Below are 5,721 nucleotides of genomic sequence, written 5' to 3'. Positions count from 1 at the left end.
TTTCATGGTGCTTGAATTGACATTGCATTTCCTGATGCATCTTGATATCTTTTTCTTAGCATAAAAAGTTCATGGTATAATGGCTGTTTTGTTCCTTGAGATCACCCATGGGTAGGGAGCCAACACTTTTCCTGAAGGAGTTTTCTCACCCAACAGAATAAAGTCAAGTTTCTTAGGGGTTTATAAATCCTTCCTATCAAGACTCCTATGGCCAAGCTGATAAGTGAATCAAGTTGGCAACTCAGAGCATCACCAGATGAGCTCTTCATGAACAGAGTTCTTTCTTCTGTGCTGATTGTTGAATGTCTTGCCACGATGAATCTGAAGTGTAGAATACCTCATTGCCTTAGAATTTGGATTAATCGAAACCAGGAAGAAAAACCATTCAGGATTACCCTTGTCCCACTCACTCTCTGTTACTTGTCTGACCTATCTCTGTAGGAGGTTCCAGAGATAGATAGAGTGGTTCTGATCTGGTCTCCACCGTTAAGGGACTGTAGAGAGGCATCGATCAGAGCAGGAGGGAAGCTGGAGGGCCTGTGTGACAGGCTGTGACAAGCTTGGGAGGAGAGAGAGCCCCTTTCCAGACTGCTGCCTGTGGACGTACTGGGGGCTGTTCCTAGATTTAAAATGCTGTCCTGTTGCCTTCTATGGACCATACCCTGTACGACATGCTGGGAAGACACAATCAGTTTCTTGCCCTCCTGGAGTTTTTTTTTTTTTTTTTTTTTTTTTTTTTAATTTTTATTTATTTATTTATCTATCTATGGCTGTGTTGGGTCTTCATTCCTGTGCGAGGGCCCTCTCCAGTTGCGGCAAGCGGGGTCCACTCCTAATCGCGGTGCGCAGGCCTCTCACTGTCGCGGCCTCTCCTGTTGCGGAGCACAGGCTCCAGACGCACAGGCTCAGCAATTGTGGCTCACGGGCCCAGCCGCTCCGCGGCATGTGGGATCCTCCCAGACCAGGGCTTGAACCCGCGTCCCCCGCATCGGCAGGCAGACTCTCAACCACTGCGCCACCAGGGAAGCCGCCCCTCCTGGAGTTTTGTGATCTGGTTGCAAATGATAGACACCACTGGGGTAAAGTGGGCATTCAGAGAAGGGAGTTGGACTTTCATCTGGGTTTAGAGACATCTCGGAGGAGACAACACTTAGGCTGACCCTTTGGAGATGTTGGGGTGGGAGGCCTTCCTGTTGAAAGAAACATCTGCGGAGCAAAGCCACAGAGCTGGGAAAGCACCGAGCATGGGCGCTCAAGGAACGTGGACTTGGATAATGGGGAAGGAGAAGCAAGGTTGGCCAAGTGGATCACGTTAGAGGACGTTAAATACGAGGAGGAGGAATTTGGCCCTTGAGTTACGTAGAAGATATTTGAATAGAGGATCGGGTTGTAGAGCTGTGCTGTGGAAGGTGGATCTGACGGTAAGTGATGTGAGAGATCGGAGGCAGGGAGACCAGCAGTAAGTGCAGATGCTCTGGGGCCTGAACAGAGGCAGTAACAGGAGGGAACAAGAGAGATGAGCAGGTGACCTGGGGAAAGGGCCTGTAAGAGGTGATCAAGATGGTGAAGCCTTTCTGAGGAATGGGGAAGATGAGGGTGAGGGGGTTCAGTTTGGGAAACTTGGAATTTAAGGAACAGACAGAAACCAAACCAAGGAACCTCACTTCACCTCCCTAGAGCTTTCCCTGCATTCTTGTGTCATGCTGACAAGGTGATAACTCCAACCAGTAGAATTCCCACTGCCTCAGGTCTTAGGTTGGTCTCCAGTAGGTGACAAGAATTCAACATTCCCTAATTTTATCCCTGTAAGGATGGGAACGTTTCTTGGTTTTGTTTTTGTTTTTGTTTTTTTCAAGTTTAAAATTTTTTAAGCCTTTCTCTTTTTTTTTTAAGCCTTTTTTTTTTTTTTAATCTTGGCTGTGCCACGTGGCTTGCAGGGATCTCAGTTCCCCAACCAGGGATTGAACCTGGGCCACGTCAGTGAAAGTGCCAAATCCTAACCACTAGGCCACCAGGGAACTCCCTTAAGCCTAGTTTTTAAAAATTCACCTTAATTTCACACTTTATTTTCCCAAATTCTCTTCCAAGCATTGTTCCTATTCATTCATATTTTAGACAGTTATGTAGTGTTTACATAGTTTAATAAACTGTCAATATCACAAGCATTGGAAAGTTCTCATTAAATGTTCAAGGCACATTAATTCTAACCAATGAAATTATTAGCACATGTGATCCCTAAGTATAATGGTATAGAAGTTCCATGTGTACATAGAATGCATTTGCAGTCACTTTTTCCCCAGCAATTTTAAAATTCATTTATATTTACTTAAATTGTGAGTGAAAAGAGATGATAAAAACAAGAGATGAAAACTCATCTGAGTTCCAAACATGCACCAGGGATTAGAACTTTCAGAATCATTTTGCATCTTGTTCCCAGCACCATCCTGGGATCAGTATTGTCAGGCTCAGTCACAGATGAAGAGACTCCAGCGTGATGTCCACCCACCCCCACCAGCGTTAGGTTAACATTAGTGCCTTCTGTGAGCCAAGCAATGTTCTAAGGCACTGAGAATAGAATATGAACAAGACAGGGAAGGCCCCCCTTCTCATGAAACATACACTGCTTTTAAGACTGGGATCATAGGGCTTGGCCCATGATGGTCTCAGTACTGTATTCTGTGGGCCAGTGTTCACTGTCTTTGGCAAATCACTGCAAACAGACTCTCCTGCCACCCCTTAGAAAAAGTTTTCTAAATGCAGCTTGTTCTTGACTGCATTGTTTCCCCATGACAACAAATTGAGCCGAGGGTAGCAGTAATGTTTGAGACTAAAGTTGGGTAATGCCTGTCTCTCCCCTCCCACCCACCCGTGGTCCAGCGGAAGAAAGACCTTGGGAAGCTAAAAGGGGAAGACCCTAAGTTTGATTAAGTCATCTACCAGCATCTATGAGCTAGGTGCTTTTAAAGTGGAACTATGTAATAATGTACATAAAAGCCGAAGACAAAAGCTCAGGGAGGAGAAGGGGTTTGCCCAAGGTAGCACAGCTAGTGCTAAAATGCATCTCTAGATTTCTCTTTCTTTTTGTAAATTTTTATCATTTGTGATACAGTTACAAGAAGACATTTGCTTGAAGTCACAACAGCCAGGATTTGAGCTCAGGTTCAAGTCAAGCAGGGTTTCTACAAGAATCTGCTTTCCTTAAAAATTTCTAAGTTGCTGCAGGACAATGCCACTAGCCCACTGCTGCGATTAAATTTTAATTGCTTTGTCATTCCATCAATACTCAAAAGCCTGCCAGGGAGTGCCCATTTGGCCAAGCCCAGGTCATCATCCCAGATTCTAGATGCCAAAGAGTGATGAGAAGGAGGATGGCTCATTTTAGCTTCTACAGTGGGAAACAGTGCATTAATGCCCACAAAAATGCACTCAGTAAGGAATTTCCCCAAAATAGGAAGCAGCCAAAGAAATACAAATGCCCACTATAATTCAACAGGATGGTCAAAATTCACAAGTACCCTTCTTTCCATACTTAACCTTCCTCACCTCCCCCCCAAAAAGAATGAAAGACAAAAATAGGAACAGAGAACAAGGTAACAGATAGAAAACAGTAACAAATGTGGTAGATAACAAACTATATCAGTAATCACTTCAAATGTCAATGTTCTAAATAATTAAAAGACTGGCTGTTGGTGGATTTAAAAACAAGACCCAACTATATGTTGTCTTTATATTTAAAATGGGTTTCTTGGGAATTCCCTGGCAGTCCAGTGGTTAGGACTCGGCACTTTCACTGCAAGGGCCCAGGTTCAATCCCTGATTGGGAAACGAAGATCCCACAAGCTGCGCAGTGTGGCCAAAAAAAAAAGGCGGGGGTGGGGAGGCGTTCTTGCAGACATAGTAGAAGTAAAGGTATAGAGGAAGATACCATGGTAACACTAATCAAAAGAAAGCTGGAGTAGCTATATTTCAGACAAAGCGGACCTAAGAGCAAGGAAAATTATCAAGGATAAAGAAAGGCACTACATAATGATAAAGAGGTCAATTCTCCAAGAAGATATGACTAACGTGTATGCAACTAACAACAAAGCATCAAATATATGAGGCAAAAACAGAACTGTAAGGAGAAAGAGACAAATCCCCTTTACAGTTGAAGACTTCAACATCTCTCTATCAGTAATTGACAGATCCAGCAGGCAGAAAAATCAGTAAGGACATAGTTGAACTGAACAGTGCCATCAAGACTGGATCTAATTGACAGTGATAACATCATACTAAGTATGCTCTCAGACTATAATGGAGTTAATCTAGAAAAATCAACAGAAAGATAGCTGGAAAATCCCAAAGTACTTGGAGATTAAACAACACACTTCTAAATGACACATGGATCAAAGAAGTCTCAAGAGAAATATTTTGAGCTAAATGAGACTATAACTTATCAAAATTTGTGGGATGCAGCAAAAGCAGTCCTTAGAGGGACATTTACAGCATTAAATGCATCTATTAGAAAAGAAGAGCTGAAATCAATAATCTAAACTTCTGCTTCAGGGAACTAGAAAAAGCAAAATTAAGTCTAAAGTAAGCAGAGGAAAGAAAAATTAGAGCAGAAATCAATGAAATTAAAAGCAGGAAATCAACAGGAAACAAAGCGGTAAAGCAGGAAACAAAATCAACAAAACCAAAAGCTGAGTCTTTGAGAAAGCTGATAAAACTTCCACCTAGGCTAACCAATAAAAAAAGAAGACACAATTATGAATATCAGAAACACAGGGATTTGATCAGCTCGAGATGGTGGAGTAGGAGGATATGGAGCTCACCTCCCCGCACGAACACATCAAAAAAATATCTACATGTGGGACAATTCTCACTGAAAACTGACCAGAGAACTCCTATACAACCGAAGTTGCAAGAAAGATTTCCACGTAACCAGGTAGGACAGACAAAAGGCATAGGGTCGGGACCTCCAGCCCTCAGAGGGATCTGAAAGTAAGAGAAGTCCACAAGGGTGGACCCTCATCCTGGGGAGAAAGCAGGTTGAGTCACAGACTGGATAGCCCAGTCTGGAGTCCTACAGGGAGGAGACAAGCCCCCTTGGCTACTGGGAGAACTGCAAGGACAGAAGGGCTAGAGAAGCCTAGACTCTACTCGTGAAGAGTACATGGGTGCTGGCTTGCCAACAGTCAGAACAGACAGACTCTGCACTGGCAGCTGCCACCTTGCCACATTCCCCAATCCAAGCAGGGCAAACACCCCAGCCCAGCTCACTCCACACCACAGCTTCGTGCACGATCTGAGCCAGCTGGGCCCTGGGAAAGGATGCAGAGACAGCTTGGGGGCCTGGGGTGTGGTCTGGGTGGGGTGACATAGGCCACAATAAGTGCTTATTCCTGTGACAGCACCACAGGAGACACTGCAACCAGCATGCCACATTCAGTCTCCCAGCCTAGTGAACGCTCGAGCCCTGCTCACTCCACACCACAGGTTGGTGCTGGATCTAGGGCAGACAGGTCCTGGGAAAGGACCGCCACAGAGGCAACTGAGATCTCTGGCAGCAGCACGAACATCTTGATTCCTGCAACCACAATGCCCTGACTGCCAGCCTAGCTAACACTCCGGCCCTGCCCACTCCACGCCACAGCCTTGCACTAGATCTGGAACAACAACAACAGGGGAAGGAAAGGGCAGCAACAGCCATGGAGCAGAGAGGAAGTCCTGCCTCTCACC

Source organism: Balaenoptera acutorostrata, chromosome 1, assembly GCF_949987535.1.
Source record: "Balaenoptera acutorostrata chromosome 1, mBalAcu1.1, whole genome shotgun sequence".
Lineage (NCBI taxonomy): Eukaryota > Metazoa > Chordata > Mammalia > Artiodactyla > Balaenopteridae > Balaenoptera > Balaenoptera acutorostrata.
The sequence above is the reverse complement of the archived record's forward strand: the minus strand, read 5'-3'. Positions refer to the sequence as shown.